The sequence below is a fragment of the Carassius auratus genome, chromosome 2 (assembly GCF_003368295.1).
Source record: "Carassius auratus strain Wakin chromosome 2, ASM336829v1, whole genome shotgun sequence".
NCBI lineage: Eukaryota > Metazoa > Chordata > Actinopteri > Cypriniformes > Cyprinidae > Carassius > Carassius auratus.
Genome location: NC_039244.1, coordinates 16,883,528 through 16,906,570, shown reverse-complemented (window position 1 = coordinate 16,906,570; position 23,043 = coordinate 16,883,528). Strand labels below are relative to the sequence as shown.

General features: G+C 38.2%; 1 pseudogene; it reads left to right on the top strand.

Moving 5' to 3' along the window:
* The first annotated feature begins 759 nt into the window (after nucleotides 1–759).
* LOC113118127 (macrophage mannose receptor 1-like) lies at nucleotides 760–19,104 on the top strand (annotated as a pseudogene).
* Nucleotides 19,105–23,043: the final 3,939 nt, after the last annotated feature.

Below are 23,043 nucleotides of genomic sequence, written 5' to 3'. Positions count from 1 at the left end.
GGTTCTCACGTGGCAGAAAGATAGATAGTGACTTCATAACAATGGGTAAATGTTTGCAGAATGAACTAAAATACATCATTGATTGGAGGCAAATATGTGAAAAATGATTTGTAATTATTTATAATTGAATTATAGCATATCATTATTTCATTATAGCATTTAATTAAGCATATTTATATAATTATATATTTTTTAATAGAACTATTATTTATAAACTAACAGGTGGGTGTCACAGTGTGTGTAAGAGTATCCAACAGTATTAGGGCTGGCTTGACTTTAACATATTTTCTAGCGTGGTAAATTGCTGTCACCACAAGTTTTCTTACAGGATGTCCAGGAACATGAGTACAAGGCATAACAGGAAATTGCTCTGAGACCATAAATTTTAACTAATTCATTCTATTGTTGTGCATGCTGACAGGACAGAACCATTGCTGGGAAGAGGCAATGTCTCAGTGATTTAAGAGGTGACAGTGACTATAGGTTCGACTTCTTCCAGATGGTCTGGCATGAGCAATCATCATGTAGTACCAAAATGATCTGTGTTACTCAAATACTCAAACCAAAAAAACAGGTACTCACACCAAAATTTACAAAACTAGCTGACTAAGACCATATTTTCAGTAATTGAGAAGACACCTCATTTCTTTCCGAAGAAGCCATGTGATGTTAGTCTTTCAACAGTTTCGAAGAAAAAGACATGTGACAGGATGTGCTTCTGATTGGAACAATCAAACCAGTTTAAAGGGCAGGTCTGCATAAGCAAAAGTGAGATTGCAGAATCTCAGCCAACGACAGAGGATGCCCCTGGAATGAACCTAGGAACAGCACAAAATATATTTTGGATCAAGATGAAAATAATAGTAACAGTAGTTATATTACTCATATTACATCTATCAAACTGCTTTGCACAGTCAGGTATGTCTTTTTCTTTAATCAAACTGAATAATGAATGAGAATAATATTCATACTTTTTGTATTATTTATTGTGAAAAAATAATTATATATAGTACTTGTGTATATGTGTGTAAATAACTGAATGCTGCATAATCTCATCAATTTTTTGTGCAGGAGGAAGCTTTCTAATATATAATGTGGATTATAACAAATGCATGTCCAGCTCCCTGGAACGGCTTTCCACCTGTGACCCACACAGTAACCCACAACAGTTTCGCTGGGTTTCAAAAAATCGCATTTTGAACACATTCACAAAGAAATGCCTTGGAGTAGGAAGTAAAACAGTGGGCAAAAAACTGCAGTGGCTGATTTGTGAAGATGACAATGATCTGCAGAAGTGGGAATGCCACAGTGATACATTACTTGGCCTGAAGAACGAGTCTCTGTTTCTGGCTGTTAATGATAACGGTGTGCCAGTGATCTCAAAAGACACTGGAACGAAGAGCAGATGGACAATTCAAGGAACACTAAACAATATTTGCTCTAAGCCTTATGAAGGTATGTGTCTATTGAACTTACAGTGAAAGTGACGATGAATTTTTTTTCTCTCTTCATGCAAATCTCTGTTATTCAGTTAGGAATTAAAAAATAACACTTATTTTAAACAATTATAAATTCAAAACTGTGTGTGAAGTCTCAAGTTGCATAAAATGACTTAGCTTGTTTGTCTAAAGTTTTCCAGTAGTTCAGAGGCTATTACGTAAACAGCTTAGGCTAGTCTTCCAAGTTAGTCATCTGTTTTTTTCTTTTCTTTTCTTAAGACTAGTCATATCTTTTTTTTTTCAAGTCAGTTGCATAAAATAATAGATTTGAATCTGCATAGTAAGACCAATTTTTCCTCAGTTTGGTAAGTCTGAATAGTGGTAATGTTTACGTGTAACTGGACCCTGGATGCAATCACAAAAAAAAAAAAAAAAAGGTTTAAAAAAAACAAAATCAAAACATTGCAAAGCACCATTGAAACCTGTGTACAGTAGCTGCAGGGGTACTGCTACACATCTCTTTATAATAGTTATAATAATCAATGGCTGCATCCATTTTTGGATATTTTCCTAATATTTCCAAATCCCTTTCTCATAATGGGACCCTCTTGTTGTTATATACCACCCTTGATACCAATCCAACTGATTTATTATATCACTTTTTGAGTAGAAAGTGATTTCCAACATTAATCAGCTTAATTCCATTTAATTCCATGGTATTTAGTATTTAACTGAATGATTAAATTAATATTTTATAATTTTATTGCAAATGTAATTGTGCATTTCATTTTATTCGAAATGTAATGCTTTTGTGCATAATCGCAAGCACTGTAAATGATGGTTCAAATAACTGATCTACAAACTCTACATTTTAATTTACAGAATTTTATACCATTGATGGAAATGCATTTGGGCGCCCATGTCAGTTTCCTTTTCTCTATGAGAAAAAATGGTATGCAGATTGTACCAAAATTGATGAACACAATCAACGTCTATGGTGTTCTGTTGAGACAGACTACAGTGTTAATCAGCTGTGGGGCTACTGCCCAACGCGTGACAGTAGGTTCATTTCTCATTTACTTTATATTTCAAATGTTGCCTGCATGATAAATATTAAATATTTAAGACTGCAATTGTTACTTGTCCATCACTGAAGGCTAAACTAATAACATATATTCCAACAATGAAAAATTGGCATGCACATACTGATGATAAGTGGTGATTTGCAGATGCATTCTGGGTCAAACATCCTCTGACAAACGTCTATTACCAAGTGAATAGTGGGTCAGCCCTGACATGGTACCAGGCTAGAAAGAGCTGCCAGCAGCAAGGAGCAGAGCTGCTGAGTGTCTCTGAACCTCACGAACACACCTTTGTAGCAGGTACAGTCCCATCAAAAAAATTCTCTGAATGAAACTGTTCATCATTACATGCACTAATGTAACATTGATAACATTATTATCTAGGAATTGTTCAGAGTACTTCAAATGCACTATGGACGGGACTGAATAAATTAGATGTCACCAGTGGATGGCAATGGAGCAATGCCCAGCCATTACGTTATCTGAAATGGCTCAGTGGTAAGAACATCTTTCAGTCAAAGGATTCAGTCTCATTGAATTAGTGTAGCTTAACTGGAAGAGCACAATACAACAACACTAGTTTGATTCCCAGGGAAAAAACAAACAGACAAAAATAAATATGTACTTCGTTTAAATGTAAATGCAGCATGACATGGGAGACCTTCATTTTTCCTTGATTCACCATATCCAAAATAATTTGACTAAATGACTAATACTTGACTGAAATGATAATTTCTGTTTATTGAAGGATACCCAACCACACAACCAGGCTACAGTTGTGGAGTCCTGAAAAATGCTTTTGGTTCTGAATGGTCAAATGAACCTTGTTCTGAAAAACATGGATATGTCTGCCAAAGAGGCCATTCTGTTCCTATTGTTCCACCAGGTAGGCTTCCCAGTCACTCTTTCTTTCATATAACAACGGTTCTCAAACTGTGGGACTAGAGTTAGTAAGTCAAGCAGTGTCCAAAAATAAAAATAAAAACATATAGCATTATTTGAGTCAGATCATTTAACTCATTCACTCTTGAATCAGTATGAGTTGTTCTCATACATTTGACTCCCTTATTGAACTGCATGTCAGTGCATTATTAACCTACTTCAATATGGGTTGTAATGATGTGTTTTTAATGGGTCTTGAGTTTGATTACACCTCTTGAAGTGGGTACTAACATTAAAACGTTTAGGAACCTCTACCATACTGTATATGATGTTGGCAATTTGTTATCTTTGTAATTTTGGACAGTGGTGGACACTGGCTTTTGCCATAGCCCCTGGATTCCATATTCAAGCAACTGTTATCTCCTTCATCGCACCAAGAAAACATGGCTGGAGGCACGAGACTCCTGTCTGCGGGAAGGAGGAGACCTGCTGAGTATTCTCAGCAGAGAAGAGCAAAGCTTTGTCATCACACAGCTCGGATACTGTACGTTTTGATGATCAGAATATTTTTTTTTACAGTGCTGTAGCAAGAAAAGGTATGGACGTCACCCCTATATGAGGTTGCTAGTTGATCATCTACATCTTTATTTTCAGCGAAAACAGACAAGCTTTGGATTGGTTTCAATGACCGTAAAACGCAGATGCTGTTTGAGTGGAGTGACCAATCTAGCGTTCCCTTTGCCTCATGGGAGGTGAGTGAGCCGAGCCACAGTGCTGTCCGTGCAGAGGACTGCGTGTTAATGAGAGGAGAGGTAAGAACTTTATATGTATATTTTGCATGTTATTTGAGAAGGAATCTTAATTCTAGTTGTCTTTCTCATTAATGACTGTTTCACATTTAGGAAGGAAAGTGGGCTGATGATATTTGTGAAAATAAGTATGGATTCATCTGTAAGAAGAAGTCCAGCTCCAGAGCCTCAAATAATGATACAGTTGTCACAAGCCCCGGATGCAAAACAGTACGTAATTGTGTGATTAGAAAAGGACCTAATGTCTCGGTCATCAAGTGGTGAAATAGGTTTACTGACAGCTCTCTTATTTTTTGAAAAGGGTTGGACCAGGTATGGGTACTATTGCTACATGGCCGGACCTGAGTCCAAGACCTTTGAAGAAGCAAAACAGATGTGTGAAAAAGCTGATTCTCAAATGGTTGATATTTCATCCAGGTCTGATCGCTTCTGTAGTTACATGTTTTCTGTCTTTTCTACCTCCTTACTACATTGGCTAAAATCTTAAAGCAATAAAAATTACAACTTTTTTAAATGTTTCCAGTGTCATTTTCTGCCTTACAAAAGGCTTAATCTCTTTGTTTATCCTCATTAGAATAGAAAATGCATTCCTCGTTAGTGTAGTTGGAGCACGACCAGAGAAGTATTTCTGGATTGGGTTGTCTAATCAGAAGGATCCGCACACTTTTGAATGGACCAACACTAAGAAAGTCTCATTTACTCATTTCAACGCTGGGATGCCAGGTACTGTACTCAATGTCAATGAAATAATTTTGTTTCTGAATTCTCATACTTGCAGTCCTATATTTTAGAAAGTCTTTTTTCTTTCAAAAAAATAAAAATCAGGAAGAAAACAAGGCTGTGTTGCCATGACGACTGGAATTGTTGCTGGGCTTTGGGATGTGATCAGCTGCTCAAATAAGGAAAAATACATCTGCAAGCAGAAAGCTGATGGACTAGTAACAACTCCAGCCCCACCAACCACACCTGCTATAAGCTGTCCCGAAGAATGGACGCCACTTGTGTCTAGAGATTTTTGTGTCAAGGTAAAATGGGCTTTTAAGACTATTTTCATGTTAAGTTTTGGGTCAATTTAAAACAAAATAAAAGAGATTGTAGAATATTTCCAAACATATTACTGATTATCTTGTCTTTCTGGTAGCATTTTAATGTACCTATGAGCGAAATGAAGACTTGGGATGAAGCTCTTGACTTCTGCCAAGAGCTTGGTGGTGATCTCCTGAGCATCCAGCATGAGGCTGATATTCCTTGGAAACAAGGAGGGTAATATCTCTCATTCCTTTTGCATAATGACAGCTGATGAATGTCCAGCTAATGGACAAACATGTTTCACTTGTATGACAATACCACATGATCAATAACATGTTTCAGTAACATGACTCTTCAGGCATTGACGATCATAATCCACAATAATTACCCACAATTAAGCCACAAACATTTTCCAAATATTTGCATATAGATGTCAATGAATGTCATATTTGGCTGAGTCTCATTGTTGTTGTGTTTTTGTATTCATTGCCATTATTTTGATAAACTGGGAAAAATACAGTGGTTGAGCAAAAAAGTCACATGACTGAAAAAGATGAATGCATAAATTACAACTAAGTGGTTTTGCTTGTAGAGTGTATCCAGCATGGATTGGTTACAGAATGTACGATCCCTCTGTGGGTTTTGTGTGGAGTGATGGTTCTTCGGTGAGTTCACAAAGAATTTGTTAAAAAAAACAATAAATACTAAATAGAATTCACAGGGGATGTCATTTAGGTTTTTCAAAATCTGCTCTGTTTTAGTCATCCTTTCAAAGCTGGGCTAGTGATGAACCAAACAATCTGAACAACATTGAAAACTGTGTTGAAATGAGAATTTCACTCTGGGACAGTGATGGAGCGTGGAATGTGTGATGACGACTGAATTGGCTGGTATGTCAGCTCCAAAAGGAATACATCTGGCAAAAGTCTCTCCAGCCCCACCAACCACACCTGCTATAAGCTGTCCCGAAGAATGGACGCCACTTGTGTCTAGAGATTTTTGTGTCAAGGTAAGATGGGCTTTTAAGACTATTTTCATGTTAAGTTTTGGGTCAATTTAAAACAAAATAAAAGAGATTGTAGAATATTTCCAAACATATTACTGATTATCTTGTCTTTCTGGTAGCATTTTAATGTACCTATGAGCGAAATGAAGACTTGGGATGAAGCTCTTGACTTCTGCCAAGAGCTTGGTGGTGATCTCCTGAGCATCCAGCATGAGGCTGATATTCCTTGGAAACAAGGAGGGTAATATCTCTCATTCCTTTTGCATAATGACAGCTGATGAATGTCCAGCTAATGGACAAACATGTTTCACTTGTATGACAAAACCACATGATCAATAACATGTTTCAGTAACATGACTCTTCAGGCATTGACCATCATAATCCACAATAATTACCCACAATTAAGCCACAAACATTTTCCAAATATTTGCATATAGATGTCAATGAATGTCATATTTGGCTGAGTCTCATTGTTGTTGTGTTTTTGTATTCCTTGCTATTATTTTGATTAACTGGAAAAATACAGTGTTTGAGCAAAAAAGTCACATGACTGAAAAAGATGAATGCATAAATCAGAACTATGTGGTTTTGCTTGTAGAGTGTATCCAGCATGGATTGGTTACAGAATGTACGATCCCTCTGTGGGTTTTGTGTGGAGTGATGGTTCTTCGGTGAGTTCACAAAGAATTTGTTAAAAAAAACAATAAATACTAAATAGAATTCACAGGGGATGCATTTAGGTTTTTCAAAATCTGCTCTGTTTTAGTCATCCTTTCAAAGCTGGGCTAGTGATGAACCAAACAATCTGAACAACATTGAAAACTGTGTTGAAATGAGAATTTCAATCTGGGACAGTGATGGAGCGTGGAATGATGTGAACTGTCAAGACAGAAAGGACTGGTACTGTCAAATCCGAAAAGGTACATATCAGTCTGGCAAAAGTCTAATTCTACCATCACTGGATCAAAAAGACAGTACTAATTTTTTTCAATTTTAATTGAATACATGACAGCTAATTGCTTCGCTTTGTTTTTAAGGAAAGATACCAAAGGAAGTAAATATTACAGGTCAAGGTAAGTCAGTTGCACAAACAATTTTTGTGTGTGTTGTGTGTATGTGTGTTTTTATCTTGTCACACTGATGGAGTAAAAGAAGAACTTGAATTAAAAACGTTTATTTATTTTTATTTAAGTTTATAATGAAACAGAGGATGGTTGGATACTATTCCGAGGTAGCCAGTACTATGTGTCCCAGTACACATCACTTTCTATGCACGATGCTCGGACATTCTGTAGGAAATCACACGCCGATCTTGTGGTTATCAATGATGAGGCTGAGCGGGTGTTCATTTGGGCATCAGGTAAGAGGGGCTGAGTTACACTTTCTAGCAGTATATTGTGGTCCATATATCACACAAAATGCATCTTTGTATCATTTGTTATTCTGAATAGGTTTTATACCACATTTAATTTACTGACTCAGTGTAGTGCTTAATTTCTGTGTGTTGCAGGCTAAGAATTCGCACAGTGAATTTATCATTGGTTTGACAGTTGATCCTGGATGGAACTTACCAGTAAGTTTAAAGAATGCAACCAGCATTCTATATTCCCTTACAAAAGGACAAATAAACAAATACATTTTTTTTTATTATATATCTATAAAGGTGGATGGATGGGTCCCCTGTAGTATTTCAAGCTTGGGAAGAAAATCAGCCTGCTTTTAAAAACAGTGAGGAAAGATGTGTGAAGATGACCACATCTCAAGGTTACATCATATCTTCTGATCTGTTAATATGGTGGATACTGTATAATTAGTGGAATGTGTTACTGACCACTGAAAAAATTTGGTGCAGAAAATGTTTCTAATGTGTGATCAAATCAGTGTTGATACATTTGATTAATTACATTAAACAAAAGCATTTTGATCGTTACAGGACTCTGGGAAACTATTAACTGTGGAGATGAATATATTTTTTTGTAAGCGAAGTGGGTCACCTACAGTAAACACCACAGTGGCCCCTACACAACAGCCTAAAGGAGGCTGTGCTCCTGAGTGGAAACACTTCAAAGGAAAAGTAATTATAAATTATATTCTAAATTATGAAGAAAAAAAAAAAATATATATATATATATATATATTCTAATTATAATAATGTGATAAATATCATAAAAATATACCTTCAAGTTTTACATGTTGATATTTTTAGAGTTTATATAGTTTTTGTCATTCTGGCATTAATTCTATAAACTCAATGAAATAAACTTGTTTTCACAGCCAAAATCAGAATCTCACTGAATAAAGCTGTGCTTAATAAAATTTATTAAATGTGTTTTTGCAATGCTGTAACTGATTTTACAATGAAACATTTGTGAAATTGTGTCATGAAGAATCATCATTTATATAACACATTTTAGTGCTACAACGTGAAGGAAGAATTGAAAACATGGACAGAAGCGAGAGGATACTGCAGAGAGCTTGGTGGAGATCTGGCATCTATTCTGAATAAACAACAACAAGGTAAAAGCTTTGTGATAGTTCAGTTAATGAATTAGACAAGAGGTTTCTTGCTCAGAACTCAAATAAATTAAAATGTGACATTAATCTAGAACTCCTGTATCTTGATTAGAAAGATTTTTAATATGTTATTATTATTATTATTATCTTTTTAGCTACATTTGCACATTGACATGATCATTATCAGACACTCTATGTTTTATTTATTACATTATATGTGCTGCAGCCTTTTTAAGCACAATAATTAGAGAGAAAACCACAGACTTATGGATTGGATTCAGCAATTTGGCAAATGGGATGTTCAAGTGGACAGATGGGAGTAATGTTCAATTCACCGAGTGGGCCAAAGGAGAACCTCAAACCTATGTATGGACATTTATAAGTGTTTAAAACATTTAAAAACATTTGTAGCTTAATAAATTTCACATTTAACCTGAAGATGTTTTGGTATGACTATGGACTGTTTATATTATTTTCACTCACAGTGGCATTCATACTATTGGACCAAAATATCACCATTCAGATGAACAGGTATTCCCTAATAAACTGAGATTATAAATAAATAGTATTGTTTTTAGTGATAAAAGTAATGGCTTTAATAGATGTTCATTTTTCAAACAGGAATGTGTTTTTATGGGCAAGGGTTCAAGCTCTGAATTTGGCAAGTGGGTGGCAACTGACTGTAATTCTACTCACGGTTTTATCTGCAGTCGTGATGTTGGTGAGTTTAGCTGAACCAAGTGACGGACTTGCAGAGAAATTGTAGATGTTTTGCAGACTTTTACCACTCTTCAAATTTTGCTTCCACTGTGTCATTTTTCACATGTTCAGATCCTGGTATTGCCCCAGTGCCGACTGGAATTCCTAAAACCTTTGTCAAGCTTGGAAATTCATCTTTCAAAGTGATTCAAGAGAACCTAACGTGGAGTGAAGCAAACCGTCGCTGTGAGGCAGAGGGGGCTCATCTGGCCAGCATTCGTGATTTGATAACACAAGCTTACCTCGAGTTGCAGGTCTATAGGGCCAAACAGCCCATGTGGATCGGTCTCAGCAGTGTACAGGTAATGCACCCGAGTGAGAAAGGGAAGGTCATGGCATTGCAATTAATAGGAATATTCAGTCACCCTTATGTGTTTCTTTGTTCTGTGGAACACAAAGTGAGATGTTTGGGAGAATGTACAGGCTGCTCATTGCCATACAGAGAAAGTCAATGATTACAAGGGCTGTCAAAATCCAAAAAAACGTCACAGGTTACGAATGTAACCATGGTTCCCTGAGAGGGAACGAGACCCTGCGTCCTCTGAAGGGACACTATGGAGAACACCTCGTCGTGACCCGTGTCTGAAGCATACTTTGAAAAACGCCAACGTGTTGGCTGGCGATAGCCTCTGACGTTTCTTATCTTCTTTGTGAAGCTTGCGTCCGAAGCATGGCAGGGAGCTAGAGGACGCAGTGTCTCGATCCCTCTCAGGGAACCATGGTTACATTCGTAACCTGAGACGTTCCCTGTCAAGGGAACTTCGAACTGCGTCCTCTGAAGGGACACTATGGGGAACAGTATACCCACCAGGCCCGGCTCCACCGGGGGGCAGGGTGGGCCTGGCCAACCCAATCAGAGGCTTGGCCCACCCTGGCCCCACACCACATAACAGCCAATCACAAAATTAGTGCGATATTCAATTCAGCTCCAGATACGTTTTTTTCTCATTTCTGCCCAATCCCCTCTTTTTTTCCCTCCGAGACAGACAGACTTAGCTCAAGCTCATTCACTTCGCAACCTTTGAGGTAAACGGACGTGCTGAATTATAAAGCAATAAATGACAGTAACAGCCAATTAATTGTATTATAACTGTTAGTGACCTCAATTAGCCAATATAGTACCCTAATAAGTGGCCTGAATATTCTGTAGATCGCGATGTAAATTACGCGGGGGACGCGTCCCCCCCACTTATAATATCATGGAAATTTGCCCCCTGCACTTTTTCAGTCAAATGTGTTCGCATAGATGTTTTAAAGAGCTGGTGTAAATAAATATAGATTTAAACTCAAAGAGACAGGATAGTCTGCGCATGACCTGATATTTTATTCGGACCCAGAAGCGCTAAACTCTCCTGCAGTGTGTGTTTCATTCGTACTCGAAGCCGGAGCGCGCTCTCGCGCAGAAAAGTCATATCAGGAAACTCCAGCTATCGCTATATGAAAACAGTTGTTTTGACAGAAGAACTGAAACTTTTGGAAACACGAAGACATTAATATACGATGGGGACAATATATGGTTTTTCAAGTAATCTCCAGCAGGTGATACATACAGTATATCAACAGAACAGTGCTAACTGACATAGATTTATTAGCCTACAGTATAGAGACTATTCTGCCTTATTATGTGATAAATAAGTGTTTGTAGTATATTTAAAAAAATCTTTATTTTTTGTTATTGTCAAGCAGTTATAGATTTCTAAGCAAATTAAAAGCTAGAAATTAGAGAATATTTAAAGTTGCCTATAGTATCCACTACCAGTCAAGTCTCTTCTGTTCACCAAGCCTGGATTTATTTGATCCAAAGTACAGAAAAACAGTAAACTGAAATATTTTTACTAGACTATTTAAAATAACTGTTTCCTATTTGAATATATTTCAAAATGTCATTTATTGAGATTTTAAAGCTTGCTAAATAAAAGTATTCATATCTATAATTTCTTTTCCAAAAAATCTATATTTTTGAATGATATACTCTAAAAATTCCAAATAGAAAATAGTTATTTTAAATAGTAAAAACTTGTAAAACTTTTACTGTACGTGGGATCAAATAAATGCAGGCTTGGTGACAGTGAGTAAGATTGCATAGCTGTGGGACTTTTTGCCAAGTTGTTTTAATACACGTTGGAAAAAGATAAATACCTGGCTGACATTACATCAGGTATCCCACAAAATGCAAAGTAAACTTCCAAAACCATCCAGAATGAAGTGATTGAAATTTTGGCATCCATGGTTCTGAACTACTAAATAGTTCCAAAATATGTACAAAACATAAAAAATGAAGAAAACAAACACAACAATAACAAACAACCCTAACAATTGCCTTAAATATATGAAATTAAAACTATATAAATAGACATGTGAGATCAAAGCATTTAAAAGAACCCCCCTAACCCCCCCCCCCCCAATCCGACCGGCCCACTTGGAATATCATTTGGCCCACCTTTCATCTCATATCTGGAGCCGGGCCTGATACCCACGCCGCCATGCTGAGAGGAGTGCAGGCCAGAATCATGGCAAACACTAAGTACCAACTCTACCATTTCACCGGGAGTCGCCCCTGGGACGGTTTGACGGCTGTCCGTGACATTATCCCTTATGGCCAAAGGCCTAAGCTACATACCCAACTTACCTGTGGGGCCTCGGCCCGGGGTAGAGCTGAAGGCTTGGAATCACGAAAGATTCCTTTAATGGGATATGGCTAGCACTGTCTATTACCAAGTCTTGCCTGTCACAAAGGAGGGGCTCTCGTGGCACTCTGATAGACCAGCTCGTAAATGGAATTGCCCGGGAGCAGAGCAATTGGAGGACGGAACGTACAGATGAAGCCTCAGCCACACCTGTACCATGGCGTCCAGCCCCAATAGAGCTGGATGAGTCAGAGGAAGCAAGAGGGGATAGTGCGATGCTCTCTCGAGCAGCAAAAACGATCCACCCAAATCTGGCCAACCTTTCCAACTCTGCTTCAACACCTTGGTGCGAAGGCGCCATTCCGAGCCTCAGCCCCTGCTTCAGCAGGATGTCTGCTCTCACAGTGCATCTCAAAACAGTATGTAGTACTGGAGCGCTCTGAAGAAAAAAATGAGAATTCAGTCTCCCATGAGAGGAGGAGTCTGAGCTCCGAGCTCCGAGCAGCATGCTCATAGGCGACCCTTTCAGAAAAGGGGAGCGCTGCTAACTACCATGAGAATAGCCCACACAGCCCCCCATGTTGAGGGGCAGTGCTTGAGGTGTATAACAAAGACACACTGGTTGAATGAAGCCCAAGGAACCTCGGGGCTAATCATCTTAAGAAAGGGAACGAAGCGGGGCGCGTAACCCTTATTGTACAGGATTTCAGAAAGTGCACAAAGCGTTAACGTGCACACTGACCACCATGTGGTTTTGAGAAAGTACACAGACTTAGCGTGTGTACTGAAAGGTTACCTGACAACCACAGTATGTGGGAGCTCACCTTTAGAGAGACCTTTGAAGCCTACTATCTGATAACCACAATATGTGGGAGTTCACCTACAGAGAGGCCTACAGAGGCCTACTACCTGTTACCAGATAACCACCTCAGTGGAAACTGAAAGTAATATGGAAGTCGACTCCAGGGATGCCTGGTGAGGCCTACTACCTGACAACCTCAAACTGTGGGAGCTCACCATCAGAGAAGCCTGGTGAAGCCTACTACCTGATAACAACAATATGTGGGAGTCCACACAGCCCCTCATGTTGAGGGAAGCGATGCTTGAGGTGTATAACAAATACACACTGGTTGAATGAAGCCCATGGACCCCAGGGCTAATCATTTTCAGAAAGGGAACGAAGCGGAGCGTGTAACCCCTACCATACAGGATTTGAGACAGTGCGCAAAGTGTTCACATGCACACTGACCACCATGTGGTTTTGAGAAAGTACACAAGCTTAATGTGTGTACAGAAAGGTTCCCAAGCATTGCAGAGGCACTGGATCGCACGGGAGAGGCGAGCTCCACCCTCAATCGAGGGGAGCATCACCTGAGGCAGTACATACAGAAGGACTCCGTAACTACCTCCCCGGATGCGCCAAGCGGCCAGGCGGCCCCTCAGGGTGACCTGGCTGGACATCCATGAAATTCCCTGCAGTGCTGTGCCAATTCTGATGATCAGCCAGGCTCTGTAAAGGAAACTCACAGAGTTTGTTAGTAGACATATAACCACCAGCAACATAACACCCATAAGCAGGTAAAGCAAGGGTTATGTATTCATCCACCTTCCTGTACTGGAGAACCCGCTTGCGGGGCGCCCCCTTCTGGTCCGGACGGTCAGTAAGGCGGTTACTATGAACATAGAACCAACCAAAACATCATAGGTCCAGGAAAAGAGACTGTTATGTGAAAAACTTTCCACCTAACCTCGATCAGGTGGAGAGCTGGTGGCTACAGGGGAATTAGGCAGGGGAGGATAAAAACAGAAGTTAAAACAGAGGTAAAAAACATCCGGAGCTACTAGGTATTGCTCTGAACTGGGCGAGGACGCTGTCTCGTCTGAATCACATCCCTCAGACCCTGCTTACCTCTCCGTGACCCGCGGTTCCTCTTGCCCCTGCCCTTAGGCGGGGGAGGAGCGCGAGCCGCAACACTAGCCTTCTGCGCCCGTCTACGATCATCAGATTGAGATGGGCCAGGACCCCTTTGTAGTTCAGGCTCGGACCTGGACCTTCGTGGAATTAAGGATTTAAGGGCCATCTCGACGGAGGTACCGAAAAGCTCAGAAGGCGAGACCGGAGCATCGAAAAGAAACCCCCTTTCTTCCCTCCCGATGTCTGCCAGGTTCACCCACTGATGTCTCTCCATTACCACCATGGCCGCCATAGACCTGCCCATGGCGGAAGTGGAGCCTGCTTGCTTGGAAGCCCAGAGAGAGAGGTCTGTGGTGCGGCGCAGCTCGGCTACCTGGTCAGGTGAAAGGCCTTCGCCTGTATCCAGGTCCTTCAGCAGGTCAGCCTGGTAAGTCTGAAGCACTGCCATTGTGTGCAACGAATCCACAGCCTGATCTGCTGCCACATATGATTTGCCATATAAGCAGGATTTATCCTGGAGGGGCTTAGATGGCAAAGAGGGAGATTTAAGAGAGGACGTTTCACCCACAGAGAGATAGCTAGCCAGCGTCTCTTCTACAGGGGGCATCCTCTCATAGCCGGGCATGCCCTCGATATTAGCATAACTCGTATGCTGAAACCACTGGATGTGAGAGGAAAACGGCCTCTTCCATTCCTTTTCAACTTCTGCATGCAAGTCAGGCAAGAATGTGATCCCCATGAGCTCATTCTCGTCCATGCCTCGGCAACGGCGGGTCCTGAGTAGCGAGATCCAGATGGCTGTCCCTCTTTCCTCTTTTATAGAAAAATGCTTGCAGGCCCCCTCAAGGACATCGCGCGCGTGCTCTTCGCCCAAACAAGAGACGCAAAGAGTGTGTGTGTCATCAGGTGTCAAATAACGCTGACACAGATGCACACACTGTCTAAACGCCTTGCTAGTGGATGCCATGATAACAATAATAGATTGCTCTTACCGTTTTGGTCGTTTCTCAGATGCACGCTTCAAACAAAACAGTCAATGAAGACGAAAAAGATAAGTGACGGGTCCTACTGGCACGTATTTATGGCGCCGGTAGCGATGTCAGAGGCTGTCACCGGCCAACACGTTGGGCTTTTTCAAAGTATGCTTCAGACACGGGTCACGACGAGGTGTTACCCATAGTGTCCCTTCAGAGGACGCAGTTCGAAGTTCCCTTGACAGGGAACTACAAATCTTAAAAATGCTGAAGAGATGCTCAAGAAAGTCATTTTATATAGAGCATTAAGTGGAAAACAAATGTAATGAAGATTTTTTCTAAATTAGTCTTTTGAAAATGAACTCTATAAATCTTTTTCTTTGTGTCTGATATATTGATGACTCCATATAATCTACAAATTGTATATTTGCATTCACCAGACAAAAGGATATTTTCTATGGGCAAATAACTGGCCAATGAATATGGAGAAATGGGCATCTTCTGAACCACGGCCCAACCGTCCTTGTGCATACATGGACACAGACGGAGAATGGAAAACAACTCTCTGCAATCAAACCTACTACAGTGTCTGTGAGCAAACAACAGGTGAGATTACTCTACCTTATCATTTGTGTGTGTGTGTGTCTCAAATTACAGCAAATAATTATGGATACCTTATAAAATTGTTCAGATTTTTAAAATGCATTAGAAATATTACTTTCATTTTAACTCCTGTATACAAATCTTTCCGTATATGACACCCACCAGAAAGTCACAACAGTATTTAAGTAGCCTATTTTCAAATAGCAATTCAATTTGTTTTAATATTGCCAGTAAATTTTTTTCCCCTCCACCAAATAAAATAGTTCCAAAAAAAGTCATAGTCGTACCGTCGGTCATGCATCTCAGTGTTATGAACAAATCAGTTAAGTGAATGATTCTGTTACTCACCCTTGAAGCCAATCAATTGTATTGTGTCTGAATGAATATGTTTTTTTTTTTTTTTTTTTTATTGAAATGCCTCGGTACTCAGTTCTTGATATTCATATTCCACACTGAATGGATAATAGTTTTTGGTACTCATCTTGGTAAACACTATTTCCATGTGACATTCTCCAACAGATATTCCCCCGACTGTTCCACCACAGCATCCTGGGCATTGCCCCCAAGAAGATGATGACAGTCCAGTAAGGTGGATACCTTACAAAGACAGTTGCTATGCTTTTATGATGGAACTGAAATCGTGGAGCAGAGCATCTAGACTCTGTATGACATGGGGTATGGATTTAAAATTGATTTAAAATACTGTTTACTTAATTAGGTGCAGAGAACAAAAGATTAACAAAGTTTGCATCTTGGTTCCAGGAGCATCTCTTGTCAGCATCAGGGATGAAGAGGAACAGAAGTTTATAGAGAACAACGTCATGCTCATGGAAAGTTTCAAAAGCTTTTGGATTGGACTTTTCCAGACCCAGAAAGGTAATGTGCTAAATATACATTCACATACAGGAAATCTCTTCTATTCAACACTTTACCAGTGTCCACGAGTTTTTACATTATTAGTGGTTGAACTCATGGGCCTAAAGGAGTTGGGTACATACTGTATGATCTCACCCTGGGTTATCTAACTACACAGGACACTGGTTATGGTCAGACAATACTGTGGTGGATTACACTAACTGGGCAACTGGGAATGATTATGATGACGACTATGGAGATCATAACTGGAATCTTGACTGCGCATTACTCTCTTCCAAAACAAAAAAATGGAGACAACAACATTGTGATTACTCTTCCTTATCATTTATCTGCAAAACTGCCAAAGGTACATATTTTTTTTGTCAGAGAAACACAGGTTTATGTCTTATTAACTAATATGCTGGTTTCAAACACCTAATTCAAACCTGTCTTGTGAATTCAGTCCTCCAAATTAAAATGACTGTTGAGTTAATTATTTGTGCAGCGACTGTTACTGTAGGTGACACAATAAAACCTTTGTTTCAGTATTTTACTATTTAAATCTACCTAAAAAATACAAGGATGTTGTGGAAGATTGTCATTTTTCCTTTGACTTGAGACATTTTATAAAATTTTGTCGTATTTTATAAAAAAAATTATTTCTTCAGGTCCACATATTGTTAGAATTTACCCTATATTTAGAAATGGATTTTAGAGAAGAAAAAAATATATATAAAGAGAGATAGGTAGAAATATTTATATACAAATGTTGCATTCTGTTTTAAAAAATTCTGTTTTTATTCCTGATTTTTTCTGCTGCAGTTATAAGTACAACGACTAAATCCACAGAAGAAGGTAATATTGTCATATTCTTAACGCCTTTACTTTTTTTTGTCAAGACATTCAAAAATCAAATTTTATGTCAAGAAAACAGCAACCTCGGTTCCTCAAAGTAGACTTATTCATGTTAAGTAATAAAAATGCAGTTTGATATAATGTGTATACCACAGTTTAACACTAATTTATCTTCTGTTATTATTTTTACCTTTTATTTCCTCACAGGTCCTGAGCCTCACAAGGTCAATAAGGGTTTGACTGTGTTCTTCACCATTGCAGTGGTCAGCATATTGGGAGCTCTAGCTTTCATGTACTACAGAAGTTCAAAAAGACAGTCATTGCCTACATTTGAAAATCCCATGTATAATAACAGAGATGCTGCTTATTCAGATAGTAAAGATGATAAAACATTGATTGCCAACATTGAGATTGCTGAATAGAACCCTGTTTTATAATGTCCCATTACTTGTAGGCTATGCAAGAGATGGTTAGCCAATTGTTATCATGAAATAGAAAAAAAATAAAATAAACAATGACAGGGCTCATCAGATTTGTTTTGCGATAATGGCTGTACATTATTCTGTTTACTACGTGGCTACTCACTAAAAAACGATTCATTTGATTAGAAAATTATTTTTTGTAAGAAGAAAATGTAAATGCCAAATATTTCAAAGAATCATCTGGAATCAGTGGTTTAATATGGCATTGCCACTATTTTTGTAAGGATTTTTCAGGCTGTCTTTGAGTTTTTAAAAAGTCTTTGAATAAGCTGAATAAGAATTGGCTCTAAAAAAAAATAACACTTCGACATATCTGTGTTTGATCAAACAACTAGTTACAGGCCAACTGTGCAGTGCAGTTTAAGCATGGAAAAATTGTGTCATTTTTTTGGAGTGCTGTGCCAAAAAACAGGATAAGATGACGTGTTTAATTTAGCTGACATTGCAGCATTTGGAGTATGGGGACAGTGTTGGAAAGCAATTTAGAGTTTCCATTTTTAGTTTCAGAAATTGTTATGCCCTCTTTGAATTCAGTGGCAGTTTCAACCATTAGGAAACACTTTACAGTATGGTTCGTATTGGTCAACAATTGTGCATTAACTAACATTAACTAACAGTAAGCGATGCATTTCTTTGAGTATTTATTAATATTCATTAATGTTAGGTAATAAAAATACAATAGTTAATTGTTAGTTCGTGTTAGCTCACTTTTACATGATTAAAATTAAAAGTTGAAATTAACATAAATTAATAATTAATAATTAGTTAATGTTGACTGATATGAACAAATTGAACTTTAAATTGTAAAGTGTTACTATAGTAAACAATGAGGTGAATGCACAATGAGAACCACATCTGGGAAATCAATGCATGAATACATCAAAAGTGTGCATTATTTGTTTCGGAGAGCATTTCAAAGACAATAAACAGCCAGACCAACTGAATACAGAGGGGCATCTATATTACAATGCAGCAGTATCTGTACTCAGTTTTATCAATCCAGTATCTACAAAGGTATTTATGAGGTATATACAAATGCATAGAAACAATTTCCAAGCTATAGTGTTGTCACAAACTAATGCATAGAGTATTCAGAAACATAAAGGTGTCAAGTGTAAATAAACATCATGGTTCCAGATGCATTAAGACTATGAACAGATTTGAGTGCTTATAATTTTATTGTCATCTTCCTCTTTTCATTTTTAACAAGACTGTAAATTTTGGAAACAAAACATTTACCATGCTATTGTAATAAAATAGGTATTTTCTAAATCATTTTACTTTTTTCTCTCTGGACATTTGTGTGTGACTTTTTACTTTATAAAAAAAAATCAATTCGATATACATACTGTAAATATTTTAAATACAATATAAAATATATTGTAAATACTTTGAGTGTTGCGGACACCACTGCCCAAAATATTTAAAACTAAAACTGTCATTAAATCCACATGTTCTGGTTATCACATTATGGTTCAAACTTATAAAATTGAAGAAACAAAAAAAATTGTAATTCACTCACATATGTCAACACCAAATTAATATTTGATTACTATAGCAACACTTTAAGTCAGTCTAGTACATCATGTCTGACAGAAACAGCCATAATCACTTGACTATCAAAATTAATACTGCTGTAACAGATATATCGTAAAGATACAAATACAGCAATGAAACAAAATTTAAAGTACAAAAGTCAAGGGTCAGGAGCCCAACTAAAGCAAACACTGATCTCCACAATGGTGGCGTCAAATGAAACAGTAACATTATCATCTAAATCTCTGTAATTCTCAATAAGATCTTTTGATATCTAGGCTGCGTTCAGCCCCGACAAAACATTGCACAACGTTTTTTAAACAGAAACGGTGATGCGTTGACCACACTGCTCTGATGACGGAGCCTGATGAAGTCGGTATAAATATGTGTTTAATGCTACAAAATATGCCCTTAATTACCATTGTTTATTTCTATACCAAATGTCATACACTTGCAATGAAGCTAAACATATAAACAACTACATCATTATGTTGATATCCTATATTTTTACAATAAAACTTATGACAAACATGTCTTCTAATATCCTCAGTTGTTGCGTATACCGAGTTGCAATGGACACATTTGTACATTATTTTCCTTGAAGCCATTGTGTGAGTTCACTTTAATACCACGTGCTTTATATACATGTTGATGCTGATTGGACTGAAGTTCTGACACACCCACCAAATGAGAGAAAACACATCTCAAACCCTGTTGCACACCGGTGCACGCCGTTTCCAGGAAACATGACGTTCAACCCGGAAACCATAGCAAAACGTTGCGCACCATTTTGAACTTGAACATGCCCCTGATCTCTGATCTGATAGAAATAAAGTCAGTCTGGTTAGTAATGAGTGAAGTTGGTAAAGCTATTTGTTGAAGCTGTGACTGAAGTCAGTTGTAGTTCTTGTGTTTGTCTTGTTTCTCTTTTCTTCAGTGATTCTGCTCGTTAACAGCAGCTGTTGATCGTCGCTGAATTCACTCATTAGTTTTCATTCTCTCTGTCAGGTGGACTTTATTAGTAAACTCATGTAGGGAATAGTGAATGAGGGTGTAGGGTGTGATTTGAAACAGAGCTGCTGAGTGTCGAATTTGAACATTGCTAATTTACGATATATAGCAGCAGGCTACCTTCTCGAAAATGATGAATATTACCCAGAATGCACTGTTTTAATGAAAAACAGTATGTTACTGTTGAAATTTGGCCGTTTTTTTACAGCGATTTTTGACAGTGTAGGCTGAACAATAACAAGATTGTGAGTGCAATTTAGTTTTTTAAACATTTGAGCAATTTACGTAGGCTATCAGATAAAATCCAACCATACAGATGCACATTTCGAGAATCTGCGTCATCATGGAGTGAGAGAAAACAAAATAGCTTTTGAAACTCGCTAATTTTTGCAGACAAAATGCACTTTTGAATGTGAGGTTGCAGTCTAAATTAAACCTATGGAATATTAAATAAATAAATAAGCACTTGTACTCTAAAATTCTGATAAGAAACACCACAAACAAATACACATAGCGACAAGTGTCATGCGATCACAATCAAATGACTCTTATGAGTCGGTTCATTTAATGAATCGTTCAAAAAGATGCACGAAACAAGTAGCTGTTTTGAATCAAAACAGTTGGTCCTTTTATTCAGCCCGTTAGCCATACTTTCAAATGCCAGTAAGTCTTCAGGAAGCGTACTGTAACTGGTATTACACATTTCTTGCGGTTATTGACAGTAATCATATTTGGTTGGCAATGAGACGAGTTTACACAGGCTTTATTCACTGATGAGTGATCATCATCACATCATGAGTACACAGAATTATAATGTCCTCTGCCAAAACAGAGACGAAGAACCCATGTAGACAAGAGACATGAGAAAAAAAAATCAAAATGTTGAAAGTGTGTTTGGGTCTGTTCTGAAGGAACTGAGCCAGTAGAGGGCGATACTGATTGTTATATATGTCACTCCGCTTCCTTTAAATGTGTCACCCCACTTCCTTTTTGAGCACATGGGCATGATGGAAGCCATTTGAATGGTAGTTGAGGCCTAAGAGCAGTGATGGCCTTTACTGGGTTTTTGATACGTGGACTGTGTGCGTGCATCTAGTGTAAGTTGATAGTTTATATATATATTGTTATTTATGTATGATGATTATGTGTATAGATTGTTTGGTGGGTACATTTTTTTTATCTTAACCATGAATAATATTGTTTGTTGTATGTATATGAATGTTGATGTAGTACATTGTTTGCAATTGGTCACTTGAGGATTTAGATCTGTTGTTTAACTATTTTAAACCTGGTGAATCCTGCTTGTTATATGCATCAATGTGTTAATGTTTGTCATACTTGTAACGGATGGCAGTGTTGTTATTCTTTTATAGTAAACACACACCTTGATCCATATGTTGAGCCATCAAATAAAAGCAACTTTAAAGGAGTTTTGTGCATTTTCATCGATGCCCCACAGTGATTATTATTTTACCAGTTCTTAACAAACTTCAAAACAATTGGTCCTTCGAGCCGGAACTGGATAATTGCTGTGGATCAAGACGTCACATGCACAAAGGGGTGGTGATCACTGACCAAGTGAGGTTCGTCCAAAGCGGCTAATTCGCCCACCAGCATGGATGAGTCAATATGAGGTGGAACTACCATCAGCAGCAAATCGGCAACTTGTTCCTGATGAGAGAATTTATCAAAGATCAATGCAGAGAGCCAGAGAGAAGGGATCTTCCTCTCATTTCTCAACATTAACTAACTGGAACATAGAATCAGAATCAGAATCAGAATGAGCTTTATTGCCACGTATGTTTACACATACAAGGAATTTGTTTTCGTGACAGAAGCTCCGCAGTACAACAGAATGACAGCGACAGAACATAAAACGCATAATAAAAGAATAAAAAATACAAATAAGTAGATAGTGAATGACAATATACAAATGACAATTGTAGGCAGGTATATTACAAAATGAAGTTATGTATGTACATCTATATTGTGTGCAAATTGGATGTATTGCCAAACCGAAGAGAAAAACTTGTTACCAGATCTAAGCGAGATCAAGAGGCCATGGATCACTTGCAAACTGGAACAGCCAGAGTAGAAGTGGATGGAGTTCTGAGATATGCTACTCCTTTACTACGTGTAAAGAACATGCCCAATCTGTTAGCACCTCCTGAAGCAGTTCTGGCTAACGTTCGTAATACTGAGAAGCGTAATACTGAGAAGCTTATGATGCAGAGATTGCCAAACTTGAGCATGCAGGATATGCCATTAAAGTTACCAGAGAAAAGGAATGCCCCAAAGAATCCTGGTTTATCCCTCATCATATGGTAACACATAATGGAAAAAACAGAATTGTGTTTAATTGTTCATTTTCATATCAGGGACACAATTTGAATGAGCTACCCTTACCAGGACCAAACCGAAGTTCATCCCTTTTGGGTATTCTGCTGCATTTTAGAGAGCACTCTTTCGCTATAAGTAGCGATATAAAGGGGATGTTTCACTAGGTGAGGCTGTTATCAGAAGATAAGCCAATCTTGAGATTCTTGTGGCGTGATCTTCTGAGGGAAACCCAACCCAGTGTATTTGAGTGGCAAGTACTTCCCTTTGGCACAACTTGTTCACCATGTTGTGCTACTTATGCACTGCAGCAGCATGTCATTGAACA